Raw genomic sequence first — 14,765 nt, forward strand, 5'->3', positions numbered from 1 at the left:
ACTCACTTTTTTTTTTAAAGCTAAACATTGTAACAGGGAGATCCCAAAGCTGCATACACAATCTGATGAACTTTTGAACTTTTGTAATTAACAAATATGCAAGTTTCTTGGGAGGAGAATTGAATCAAAATTGCAAATTATGAAACAAGTCTGAACTAGTTTTCATTTGATTTATTTAGGATAAAAAACACATCTTCAATGCTAATGCATGTTTTGCCTATAGAATCTTCACTAAACCCATAAAATATATATTGTGGTTGGTTATTAAGATGATAATGAGTCATGTGATGCAGAGGTTTGGCATAAGGAAATGAAAAAGCCTAAAACTTTATAGTGGATGTCCTGACTGCAGAATAACATCTGCGGTTTGGCACAATGATGAGGCAGTGCTTTTAATTTCTTGCAGGAAATATACAGGGATGAATAAAATCCCATACCTAGCATCAGTCAAATAAAGAGTGCAGTGGATTGAAGAGAAACCAAGTTTTCAAATTATGCTGCATTGTATCTTTTTTTTTTTTTAATGAAAAGCATGAATAGAAACTAATTGTCACATCAGCTGCCAGGAGCCACCACTGTCCACTTCCATCCTGATCCAGCCCAGACTTTACATCTCTCAAACTTAGGTTTGCTTTAAGTTTCTGCAGTATATTTATTATTGGGTTCTAACAGTTATTGGCCTGTAGGTTAAAGCCAAACTTCAGTAACCCCAGAACAAGTACGCCTCTAAATATAAAGTCAAAATGAAGTCACTTTTATTTTTAGTTTTTTAAAAGTTTTCTTTTAGTTCCACACAGCAATGGAATAAAGTACATAAAAAATGAAATAAATCAATACATAATATTGACCTCATTATACCCATTTGAGAGTCGACAACATACAGTACAGTCATCCAGCGTACAGTGGTTGTGAGCGGTTTGAGACGTTCCTTTGTTCGGCTGTGTTTGATACAGTCAATGTATCAAAGTAGAGCTAATGTCATTAACCAGGGTTTCCATTTTTCAGCAAAATCTCCATACCAACTACATCTCAAAATGCACACCAAAGGCTTAAACCTTGCCCAGACAACTCAGGGATTGGGATGAGACATGCTTTGAGAAACAGGTCCATTGTGGTGCACACGCATTTCTGACTTTATCCTCTCCATAATCCACCTTTTCCTCTCCCGGTCTTTGCAATATACCTTATGTACATCATAGACACACTGTCTGAACTTACAGTTTGCCTTTGTTTTGGAGAAATGTATTAGATTTAATTATGATTATGTGCTATAAAACAAGAGCTAGTATTATTTTACTAGCGAATTTTTTAAAACCCGTATAAACCTGCCAACCCTGTCATTAACTGTCCTGTCCTCTGCTCTTCCCCTGAGTATGCAGTGGCATGATTCTTTCCCCAAGGGACCTGTATTAGTGCTTGCTGCAGGTCCCTTTTTGACCACTAGGTGCAATAACAACTCTGGAGTAAAATAGCGTCAGTGAGAACACTGCAACAATTGTGCAACATCTAGAAAGGCAAGGAAATCAACAGAACATTGTCTGTCAAATAGCAACTCAAAAGATGTAATTAGCATTTCAATAGTTTTGAGTAGCATTTCAAATGTTTGGAGTTGTGAATGAGGACTTTATGAAGCTAAACATTTGTTGAACACCCTAGTACATTGTGTTTTAATATATTATACTTCATTATACAACAGTTAGCTCCGGTCCACTAATCTGATTGGTCAAGCAGTGTTCCAAGAGTGCTTACATTTCCTATAACCACACTGGGACATTTCACTGTGTGTGTCACTCCGCTCGTCTGTGTTCACCACATAAAATTCCACTTCCTAGTTCAAAACCATTACTACAGTAGAGATAATGACATCATCAATGGACAAGGCAAATGATACTTTTGACTTAAAATGTGAAAGCTCGTCAGATGAAGATGAAAAGGAAGAAGGGATGCCGATTTTACTGGAAGCACCATTAATGGGAATGTACAAATCAGTGTGAGCTAGCTAGCTAGCTGACAGGCTATAAAGTGCTTCTTCGGGATCTATTTCCGCTAAAAATAAACAGAACCATATTGTGGTTGAAATGTCACTTACTCAATATTAATTTCTTGTTTACAGAACTGTTGTATAAAAGCAATATTGCACAAGCAAAAAAGTTTTGTTTTAGCACTCTGTACAGCTGAGATAAGCTACAGCGCTCGGACCGCAGCTTTGTGTCTACGCCGAATCACAGTCAGGCCGATATTCAGTATAACTGCACTCTTGCTTGTGCGATATTGCTTAAATGTCCATCATTTTCAGGCAGTCTCCAGGCTAAATCTGGGATTCTCAGCTCCACTTTCCTCTGCTCCCTTCCCCCCCGGATCCAGCTCATGAAGTTTTGATCATTAGATGATGAGCTGGATCGAGTGTATTAAAGCACAGAAAGCCTGAAACGCTGTGGGTCAGTGGGTCACCAGGACTACAGTCGAGATCCTCTGGATTAGCCGCCACTCTGCCTGAAGACAGAGGTATTTGTCCCCAGCTGGGGTTTATAATGGCAGGCTAAAACACTCTAGGCCTATTTTCACTAACGTTATTAGCAAATGTCGTGTCACTTTCCATCATTTAGCAGCACTAAGAGGGAAAAAATGCTAAAATGATCATTTCTTACAAAATCATGGCTCAAATACACCATTACTTGTACTGTGCAGTGTTATAGGGAGTAATAAGCAGAAATAAGAGCTTGCCTAATATTTTTTTGATGGCCTGAGAGCTCATCAAGAAATATAATAAAGCACATAAAAATATATTAAATCTACTGGATTGTGGCATTATGTGAAAACTGTGGCTTCTAGAGACATTTATGAAAAGTAAGGAGTCTAATTTAATTTAGTCAGTGCATACAACACATACACTCTCCCCTTAAAGGAACAATCCACCCTGAACAATTTGCATATTAATGTTTATAATTAACACACTCTTCTTTTTTCTAGACTTATTTTGAAAATAACTTTTTTTTTTAGTTTGAACTTGTTTCATCGACAGGCTGGTCTATTTTCACTCCGGTTAAAGGTTTCCTACATTACCCATCATGCCGTGCTGATAGTGGTGCAGTGAGAATTTAGCCCTCACTTTGTTTCTACCTAAAGAGAGTGATGCAGCAGTGCTTTAGTCCTCATCTGTACATTCTGCTCAAACAGATCAGCTTCCAAAGCTTCAACTTTCACACTAACACCATCATGCTTGTAATCTCACAGATCGCTAACTAGCTGAGACGAATCTCTGTCATAACTCAGCATCATGTAGCTGTATTGCATTCTGGGACTTTGAGTCTGCAGTTTGCACCAATGTCTCCACTATGTCTGCACAAGATTTCTCATTGATATGACCTTGGAAATTGAGGAGCTAGCAGTGAAACCTGACCGTTATCACTTATGTTTAACCAAAGTAAAATTAAATGCGACTGTAACTGTGCTCGCAATAACAATGTCCTCCTGTGATGTCAGTGTGGCACACAAACAGCAACCGTACAGTAATAACCAACTAATGAGCACCAGAATCACTAAACACATCACCATATAAACATATTTCATGTGTCTCAGAGTTTAATCGTTTAATCCCGCCGGGTGCATAATGTGCAGGTGGAACAAATTCCACCTGAACGCTCAGATTATATATATATATATATATATAATAGAGTATAGAGTATATATATATGTATAGAGTTCATTTCCAAATGGCAATCAAAGTGATGTCAGAAGGTTACATTTGGAGAATTGATATCTGATAATAGTGTAGTTGTAAATAGAGCAGTAAACTGGTGAAAGTACAGTATCTACACTACACTTGCACCACTTGTACCATTCCTTGTCACTGTCACTTTTAGTATCTTTTACATTGAAAGGTGCATGTAGCGTATCTTGAGAGCTTTACAGTCCATTTATGGACCTTAAATCTTCATTAAAGGTGCACTGTGTCCACATTAAAGGTACAAAAGGTGTACTCTTGAGAGTGCCACACCAATGACAAGGAACTGTACAGTTCACTTGTTTTTCATTGGGTATGTTTAAAAGTTAATATTCAACTTAACAATTTCAATTGCCTTACGTAAAGGTCATGAAATCTCTTTATTTCTCTCTCTGTCTTCCTCTCTCTCTCTCTCTCTCTCTCTCTCTCTCTGTCGTTCTCTCTGCCTGTTTGTCTGTCTGTCTCTCTCTGTCGTTCTCTCTGCGTGTCTGTCTGTCTGTCTATCTCTCTCTCTCTCTCTGTCTCTCTCTCTCCCTGTATGGGTGTCGTTCTCTCTCTCTCTCTGTCATTCTCTCTGTATGTCTGTCTGTCTCTGTCTGTGTCGTTCTCTGTGTCTGTCTGTCTGTCTGTCTCTCTCTCTCTCTCTCTCTCTCTGTCTCTGGGCATCTCATAGGAGAGTCTACAGGGAGTTAAATGCTATATCTTTCCGGCCTGCAGGTGGCGCTGTGATGCAAGAATGAAAGGATGCTTTGGCATGAGAAGAAAGTGCATGCACTGTGTATACAGCTGTGTGCAAAACTTCACACACCCTGAGGACAAAAAATATGACAACGACAAAGAAACTGACACCAATCAGCCATTTAGTGTGTCACAAAGACTGAACGAAAGAAATGATGAGTAAAAAAATCTGAATGATGTCCTTTCAAAAGTTTGCACCCCCCTTACTGGAGACAGAGATGGTCATGGCACAAACTCTGACTTCTTGCTTTTGGCTATCAGAATCTTTCTGCTGATTTAATCTTACATGGATTACATGCTGCATTTTCTTCTTTTCTTAGACAGAAATGATGGGGGATGCAAACTTTTGCACTGTTCTCCACCTTTGCTTTTTGTTTACCATCATTAATCAACAGTGTTCTATCACTAAATACAAATACAAATAATAATAAATACATAAGTACCCTTCATGGCTGCAAGAAAGGCTCCGAGAAAAAAAAAAAAGAAGAATCACGCTTTCAAAAATTCAAAAATCGTCTTTTAATGCTTTAAAAAAAAATTAAGATTAAATTTATTAATTAAAAAAAACTCAAAACTATTATTTTAATCATTGAAGGCTTCATTATTATTATTATTATTATTATTATTATAGCCTATATAGTATATAAATACACATACACGTAACAGTAGTAGTATCAATATAAGATTATATCAATATAATCCAGTACTTCATTGCTCAATAAATAAAAAGGAATAATAAACAAACAAACAAATCAATAAATAAGTAAATAAGGGATGGGGCTCTGAGCTCAGGTTACTCTCTGTGTGCAGTTTCTCCCAAGGGGTTTCCTCTGGGTTCTCCGGTTTCCTCCTACCACCCAAAAAAAACATGTCAGTAGGTGGACTGGTGAAGATAAATTGCCTCTAGGCGTGAATGTGTGTGTGCATGGTATCCTGAGATGAACTGGTTTCTCATGCAGGGTGTATTCCTGTCTCATGCCCAGTGTTCCCAAGATAGACTCGGGATCCACTGTCACCCTGACCAGGATAAAGTGAGTGAGTGCTAAATAGATAGATAGATAGATAGATAGATAGATAAATGAATAGAATGGTAGCAGCAAGATATGTATTGTAGTAAATATGTCTGAAATTATTATTATTATTATTATTATTATTCTAACAGCCAGATGATCTGATGAATAAAATAATGATGCATTTTTGTCACGAGCTAATCTCCTTAACACGTCGTCGACACGTCTATTATTCACACACTAATCTCCACCTGATCCGCACATGAGATATGAGATATTCAACCGCCCCTATACACCCCCCACCCCCCACTCCAACACACACACACACACACACACACACACACACACACACACACACTTTTTTTTTTGTCTTTCGTCCTCGCTTGGCATTAATTTGAACCCTCATTCCGTTCCCCGGCTTCCCCCAGAAATCCGTTCGAGGAGCCGCGAGCGCGTCACAGACACACTGAGAAACCGGTGAGTCGCCGCGGTAAGACGCGCGCGCTCAAGTCTTGTACAATTAGGCCAATCAGCAGCGCCGCGCGCACACACACACACACACACACACACACACACACTGTCACACACACACACACACCAGTGGAGGAGGAGGAGAAGGAGGAGGGTGTTGGAGCGGAGCGCAGTCGCCGGTCACTTTGGAGTCAGCCGCCAAACGGCAAACTCTGGAAAGACTCACGCGCTCATCTCTCCTCTCTCCTCTTTTCGGTGTGACTCGCGGATCTGCGCAGTAGTGTGTGTGTATGTGTGTGTGTGTTTCCCGTGGAGCTCAGAGAAAGAGAGAGAGAGCGAGAGAGTGTGTGTGTGAGAGAGAGAGAGAGAGAGACACGTCGGAGTTTCCGGACGCGGCCATTTCTCTAAACCCTGCACGGATCTGCGATGGCACTCATCATCAGCAGCAGCAGCAAGAGTGCGGCTTAAAAACCCAGAAAAGTTGCTGCGGGAGCACCGAGCGGACGCCTCGCACTCACGCGGAATTTAAAACGACTGGGATTTTTTTTTAATTCCGTGACAGCATTTGTGGAATTGCTTGCATTTGGTTTTGCGTTCATCACCCAAATCCAGATCTTGACCAAAAAAAAAAAAAAAAAAAAAAAAAGAAAGTGTGAAGCGGAGTTTGCTCTGCGCCTGTGCCTCTCTCTGTGCATCTGTATCTATCCGCAGCGTGCACGCGACTGCGGCGGCGGCGGTGCTGGTGGTGGTGAACTCCAAACCCGCAGCACAGGTAAGCGACCAAAGGATATACACACCAGATCCTCAGCAATTCTTTACACGGTCTCTGTGCTCTTGTAGAGGATGCTGTTATTTCTTTATATAGATATATATTTATTTTATTATACCTGTGCGGCTGTGCATGCGGGAGCGCTGCGGGAGAGCACTGCACCATCCGCGCCCTGAGAGCGAGCGAGAGAGGACACACACATCCACACACACATCCACACACACACACATGCTTCATCTGCTGCTTGCTTGACTACTGTTTTCACGCACAGCTTTGAAGTATTGATGATTTGAATGTGAAATCATCACCACCACCACCATCATCATCATCATCATCATCATCATCACCACCACCATCATCATCATCATCATCATCGTTATTACGCGTTCACGGAAAACGCGCGTTCCTCGAGTGTAACTTCGGTAATGCGGTGATGCGCGTGATGGCAGGATTTCTCTGCTGTGGAAGCCTCGGCGTTGCGGAGTTGAATCGGAGAAGATGGTCCTCACCTTTTAGCACCGATGCGGCATTTTAAAGAGGCATGACACTCTTCATCCTCACGGCGCAGCGTGAACGCTCTCAGCCGTACGCGTTCTTCTCCTGGAGCGGTGCAGAAGTTCGTCTGTGATAGGCAAATCGGCTATTCTGACTGCACCATGTTCTCCAGATTGATGATATCACCAGCATATGATATACATGAGGAGTGCAATATTGCATATTAAGTGTCAGATGCAAAAAAAAAAAAAAAAAGAAAAAAAAAGACTTATTGTGACCACGAGATAATTCACCCTGATTCATTAAGTCCAAGCTGAGCAGGTAGAATATACAAGACATCCTATATGAGGCAGGAAATGAGCACGTCATGGCATGTATGAAGTTAGGGGTTAAAACTGCTTTGATGGATTTATGTCTGGATTTATGTATTTATTTATTCCATGCGCTCTTGGATAGACGCGCTTTGGCGCAGGCGGGGAAACGCGACTTTCCGCGCACAGCATGGAGCGCAATGTGGTGTAGCTACCACAGCAAAGAAAAAAATAAATTAATCAGGAAAAATAATAAAAACAGCCCAGCGCGGATTAAACACCTGCAGTGTTGAAGTAATTCCTACAGTGTTTATTTAATCACACACTCTGTGTGTGAAATCCACACTGGGGATTTTTAGTGCGCAGCTTCAAATCGGCACTTTGCGCGCGAGGAGGGAGTGAACCTTTCTAGCGCTCACAGCAAGCGCACTCCGGCTTTTCTTTTCATTTCCTCATACGGGTTCGAGTCGGCAATCCTGCAGTCGTTCACAAAGTTACAAAGTCATGCACTCTCTGGTCTGGGTGCTGACTTTACAGCAGCAAACCACCTGAGGTAGTTGCAAAATGTGAATTTGTGTGGAATTTTGGTAGAATGTGAGTAGAATTTGGATAGAATGGTCGTCACTGATTGGCCAGAAACGCTTTATGCACGGATATGAGCGAATGGATATTCATATAGCTGTTATGCGCCATGCGTAATCATGTGTCATTATGCGTAATTAGGCTATGTCTGCGCTCTTTGTTTAACGTTTGCGACAAACATCTATCTATCTATCTATCTATCTATCTATCTATCTATCTATCTGTCTTTATATCTATCTATCTATCTATCTATCTATCTATCTATCTATCTGTCTTTATATCTATCTATCTATCTATCTATCTATCTATCTATCTATCTATCTGTCTGTCTGTCTGTCTGTCTTTATGTCTATCTATCTATCTGTCTATCTATCTGTCTGTCTGTCTGTTTCAGACTATCTCCACTCTCTAGTTCCCAAAGGTGGCGTACTTTTCTCACGCACTATTTAGTAAGCTACAGTAGCATGCGGTTTGGGACGCAGCCGAAATGATGCCCGCTAACTGTACGATCGATTCTCCCAACGAATCGACTCCTTTTGAACGAATCAAAAGGAATCAATTCGCAATCGCTGGTGCTTGTGTGTGTGTGTGTGTGTGTGTGTGTGTGTGTGTGTGTGTGTGCGTGCGTGTGTGTGTGTGTGTGTGTGTGTCTTTCCTGAGCATCAGATGAATCAAATGAATCCGAACTGATATATTTGATTCTGTGGATGTTTTTCGACACAACATTTAGAGCACCAGGATTTCGAACACCAGTCCTAGCTGATATATACTGTTTTGTTGGGCTCAAAATAAAGCCAACCTTATATCATCTATACATAAGTAGAGATGAATATTACACCCCGGCAAGCAGCATGCCTTAATAAATCAGACCAGTACTGCTTATTAAATATGTATTATATGATTATATGCATGATGTGGTTGCTCTCTCTGATTCATATGGATGGTTATGATATAGGCATGCTCACTGCACCTGCTGTAGAAAAGCACTATAAAGCTTACAGACTTGTCATATATTTATAGACGTGATTACACTCAGTGCCAGTATTGCAGCATCTATTCATTTAGGTTTCAGATTTCTTGACACTGGGTTGATGACGGAGAATCGCTCTATATAAATCCATAAGTACATGTGCATGGGGTTTGGGTTGGACTTGTACAGCTACTGAAGCTGAACTCTCTCTCTGGTTTAGGTGACTGGAACTGGCTCGACTGCTCACTCCTAGTCGCTTTTAACACATCGTTAAATGTCTGGTGTTGACATTGGAAGTAAAGTAATTGGTCCTGAGATTGTGCTACTGTGCATACAGCGTGTGTGTGTGTGTGTAAGTGTGTATGTGATTGAGAGAGACTTAGACACTCGGCATTTCACCTGTGAGTGGTATAATAGGCTGTAAACCGAAGCACTCTGGCAGATCAGCTGTGACTGTGAGCTGCTGCTTTCTTTCTGTGTGTGTGTGTGTGTGTGTGTGTGTGTGTGTGTGAGTGTGTAAAACAGAGCGAGAGGCAGATTTTATGTTTTCATTTGCCCTGGCTTAATCCATGCACAAATGTCTAATCAGGAAGCCTATCACTGACTCTAAAGGCTAATCATTACAGCATTAGCCTTCAGTGTGTGATGACATGAGAGGCTGCCTCTCTCCATCCAGACGCCAGGCGCCTGACACACACACACACACACAAACACACACACACACACACACACACACACACACAGAGAGAGAGAGAGAGAGAGCATTCAACATTTTTCACAGCTTTACCAAAGTTTTGGAATGATGTTGAGACTGGAGTTTTTTTTTCATAGCCTTGCTAATGGTCTAGACCTTGAATATTTGGAATATCAGAAATTGTTGTGATTTTGGTGGCATTCCTGTGTGTGTGTGTGAGAGAGAGAGAGAGAGAGATCAGTATGCTGTTTATACACCAGGAGTATTCAACTCAAATCTAAAGGTCCAGTTACATAAAATTTGTTGCTTACAGAGATCCAGGTAAGCCACTAGCATGACTGAACGGTGACAACAGTTTCCTTTTAAATGCTTAATCATGCTTAGTGATTAGTTTATGGCTATAAATAATATGACTCAATGTGGTTATGCTTCACAGACCCTGAGATATTTGAAATTCGATGCGTGGAAAATAAGCGCATACTTCTCTATCCAATCATTTTTAAACATTCTCTTTTCATACTCATTTTACTAATCAGACCTGAAAGGGTAACTAGGCTCAGGTCCAGTGAGCTGCCTTCACCTAAATAATTCCATAAATGCATAAAAACCATTACAGAGGATCTGCTACAGAAGTCATGCTGGTCCATGTTTAGAAAACTATAGTCGCTAAATATTGGCCAAGGTTTTACTCCTACATTGATTGGATCTGAGGCAGTATTTTTTAAAATGGTTTGGTCCACTGAAATACTTTGATGGGTCTGTATCAGGGTTATGCTTCACTAGCTGACCACCCCTGGTGTGTACAATCTTTAAAAGATTGGAGCTTCTCATCCTGTAGTTTTGAAATATTTGGAAAAATAACTAAGCAGTATTGCAAAGTCAAGTTCATATAAAGCCCATTAGTTGTAGGTTTTTATGATACGATATGATTTAAACTTTGTAATAACACTTAGTAACAATAATAATAATAATAATAATAATAATAATAATCGTAGTAATAATTTTTACAAATACTACAATGAAGATGAGGATGAGAGAAGAATTAAAAGTCTTCTGTTCTAATCAGGCCCACAGCATAATATGGATCATGGACTTATTTTCATAAATTTGTGAAAAAACTTTTCCTAAACTTTCACTACCATTACAGTCATGGTTCAGTGACCACGGACTCGAGTTTTTGACACAGCCATCCCCGTCACCTGACATAAACCATACTGAAAACATGGAGGATTCTGTGTTGAAGAATCTTCGCTATGTGTTCTCCAATCTCCCCCGTTATAGGAGATGTAGTGCTGTTATTTTGACCATAGGGATGCCAATAATTGTGACACGTGGTTTTGTTAAAATATATATTTTGATATATTTTTTTTTAGAATAAATGTACTTCAGTTAAAGGTGAGCTTTCTCGCATATTGTCAGTGTAATATTAAGATAACCACAGATATTTATTCATAACCTTTTCCAACCCTGTTTAGCAAGGGTGCCAATAATTCTGGAGCAGACAGTGTGTCCTAAGTGGGTGCCAGTTTGATGAGTAAACAAACAGGGATGCGTTGAAATGTAATCATACCGGATCTGAAACGAGCTTTGACCAGATATGTGTTCTACCTGAAAAGGCTTTTGCCAAACACACTGACAGGATTATGCGTGGAAGGAAAATCAATTTTCGTAATCTTTTATTTAATGAGACTCTGCTAGATTGTTCTATTCTACAATGCTGGTGAAATGTGTGTGTGTGTGTGTGTGTGTGTGTGCAATCTATCAACTGAAATTGTTTCTAGTGCAGTTGTTATGATGATGTTGCTACAACAGCACAAGGGTATCCCAATAGTGTGTGTGTGTGTGTGTGTGCCTGGTTTTATATCTTGGTTTTTATATCAAGGATAGGAATATCTGACAGTTTTGTCTGACAGATTGGTGGGGACATTTTGTCTAGTCAGCTTGTTTGTGTGTGTGTCTGTTTGTGTGTGTGTGTGTTTTGTTTAGTTACACACATGTTCTGTTTATACTGGCTTGGACCTTGTCTTGTTAAACAGTGTCCTGTTCACTTCTTACCTTTGCTTTATAAACCATGTGAACCACTGTGTGTGTCTCAGTAATGTGTAATGTACCGTCAGTGTGTTTAATTCTTTCAGGACAGTTGTGTCCAGTCAGGATAGCATTCAGGAAGTCGTCTGCTAGTCATTTTCTCTCTGTGTGACACACACACACACATATATCTATATCTGTATATCTATATATGCATGTATAGGTGAGTATGTATACAGTGGTTGTGTGTAGGATATTGTGACTGGGTTACTGAGTAATTGGGTTATTGTCATAATAACAACACAGAAGATGCAACTTTTGAATATAGTGTGGTACCGCTTGTACCTTATAATATTTCTGATGCGTAGAGGAGAAAGCTGGACAGAAATGCTGGATGTTGTCCTCTTCTTCTTTCTACTGCAGTGTGGCATTGTCCTGTACAGCCTCTCTGATTGTCACATTGATAAAGCTGAGAAAATCACATTGAAATAAACATCCCACTGAGCCGGCTTTTATGTTTGTCTCATCTGAGCCATGCATGACAAGTAATAAATTAGTTTTCTTTCAGATACATGAAAGCATTTGAAAGCTCGTGGCAGGCAAAAGTGCTGCGTAAATCGCTGCTCGAGATCAGCACAATGAATTTAGGTCTAATACCTGAGGGAAGTGTGATGATGGAGGGAAATGTGATAATGTGATGAGAGTCAGAGTGAAAGACATAGAGTCAGCTGCTGGGTGAAAGTGAGAAACATTCGTCCATTCATCTTCAGTAAGCGCTTTATGCTGGTCACATTTGCGGCGGATCCAGAGCCAATCCCGGGAACACCCTGAATCAGATGTCACGATATTGTAAAACATTGCACACACATTAAGACCTAGGATGATTTAGCATAGCTAATCCACCTACTGGCATAGTTCTGGGAGGTGGGAGGAAACCGGAAAACCCACAGGAAATCCATGCGGATACAAAGAGAACATTTGAGAGTCGACACAGACTTGAGCTCAAGATTGAACTGGGAATCTTGGAGCTGTTATGCAGCAACGCTTCCTTCTGCATCACTGTGCCTCGGTGGAATTTAATTTCAAAATAAATTTACATTTCATGTTAACTTCTAAGTTCACAAAGTTCACACTAAGTTCCAAAGGTGTCTCAGCAAAGCAATTTTCCAGAGTTCCTTGACCAGTTAAGGGTCCTAGCTTGTTAAATTGGTTCTACTTGGATCTCTAAATGAGAACATATGCGTCATTCAAGCCTGAACCTGAACGTGGGATCGAGCTAGGGACCTTGGAGCTGTGAGGTGGTAACACTACCTACTGCACCACCATGTTTCATGTAAGAAAATATGAATATATAGAATGAGAGTTTTTTTTTCTGTAGTGTAATTGTTGCCAGATTTCACTATCATGTATCGAGTGTCTGTGTTTCTTTGCACCTTATACAATGCATTAGACATCTTAATCGTAATATCAAGCTTCAGTCCTTTTTGCTAAATTCACTCTGCACAGGTGTTTCTATGGAAACATAGCTTATTAGTACCATTAACCCCCCCCCAACACACACACCCAATAGGCCACAGCAGATTACGTTTTTAGCTGCAAATGAGGTATTGCCTCTGACAACCGTTTATATCAACCTGGTCTAATTGGCCCAAAATTATAATCATAATCATAACTTCTGTAACATAAGTGGCATCCCCCACTGTGAAAAAACGTGCTTTCACATGTTCCGATGTAGGCAAAAACACATTAGTCTTGTTCAGTCAGTAATTCTGAACAGTATCATACGCGAGGGATTCAGTGGAATTTCAGCAGCCATGTCGTGAGATAATCACAGCTGTCATATTGCTGCATACGCCAGACATGTTGAATCTTCACACTGGCTTCCAGATAAGAGCCTTTCTCCCTCCTTCGAGCTTCCATTGGACACGCATCACAAGCTACTGTCATTTTGCAAGGCACACCTGAATAAGAGTGGGGTTAGGCTCTCATAAAACTGATTGAAATCCACCTTTAAATGTTCAGGCTTGAATGAATCATCATGCTTAGGTTAAGGGGGAGGGGTTCCCTTTCAAAGGGGTCCAATTTAGATCCTATTTAAGAAGCTAGAATTCTTAACTCTTGAGAAATCCTTTTGTTCCTCAGATTTTAGGCTTGCTTAGACATCTATGAAACATGTCTGTTGATTATCAGTTTCAAAAGGAAGTTGCCTTTGGTTTCCTCCCTCCTCCCAAAAACACCAGTTGGATTGGTGACTGTAAATTGGCCCTTGTTGTGTATGAGTGTTTGCATGGTACCATCCAGAATGTATTTCTGCTTTGCTCCAAGTATTCCCGGGATAAGCTCCAGATTCACCATGATCCTAACCAGGATAAAGTGGATACTGAAGAATGAATGACTCCGCAGAAGGTCCTATAATTCGATATATTGGATATATTAGATCATTTCTTCTGCGGTTGATTCTCTTTGAATCAAACATTCACATTTGCCAAATCTAAAATAAATTCCTCTAACACATGAATTTCATTTCTCAGATTTCAAGTGAATGTCAAATTTTAAGCTACCTTCGCTGAGTTTGTCTGCACTTGTTTCCATTCCTCGTCTCCAAGGACGAAGGTGTGATCTTTCCCAGAGCCCATGCCAACCCCTCCGCTGGAGAGCCTGGGGGCAGGATTGGCTCGGAAGAGAGAAATGCGATCAGGTGAATGTGTGTAGGAAATAAAATTGAACCACCTGGTGAACTGTGGTGGGAGGGAGAGAGAGAGAGAGAGAGAGAGGGAGGGAGGAACGAAGGACAGAATGAGAGAAATGGATTATGTCCACATTATCCGCAGCCCCACAAGAACTCCACATTCCCTTTCGGAAATGGCTGGAAAACAGGCTTCTTTGTTTACACCACAGGCTCTGACAAACAGAGCGAGGGAAGAAGGTAAATAGAAAAGAGAATGGAGTGTTATCTTTCTTCCAATGCTCCTG

At 40.5% G+C, this 14,765-nt stretch overlaps 1 protein-coding gene across 4 annotated transcripts in view; it reads left to right on the top strand.

Moving 5' to 3' along the window:
• The first annotated feature begins 6,084 nt into the window (after positions 1–6,084).
• plxna4 (plexin A4) overlaps positions 6,085–14,765 on the top strand; it is a 314,198-nt gene continuing 305,517 nt past the window's right edge. For 2 of the 4 annotated variants that reach the window (XM_034313188.2, XM_053241746.1), the window contains exon 1: positions 6,085–6,715. The gene's annotated coding sequence lies outside the window, so the exon portion shown is untranslated. Of the gene's footprint in view, positions 6,716–6,749; positions 8,072–9,605; positions 10,086–14,765 lie in introns of those variants that run through there. The other 2 variants (XM_053241745.1, XM_053241744.1) reach the window with 2 other exon arrangements.

The sequence above is a fragment of the Pangasianodon hypophthalmus genome, chromosome 18 (assembly GCF_027358585.1).
Source record: "Pangasianodon hypophthalmus isolate fPanHyp1 chromosome 18, fPanHyp1.pri, whole genome shotgun sequence".
Lineage (NCBI taxonomy): Eukaryota > Metazoa > Chordata > Actinopteri > Siluriformes > Pangasiidae > Pangasianodon > Pangasianodon hypophthalmus.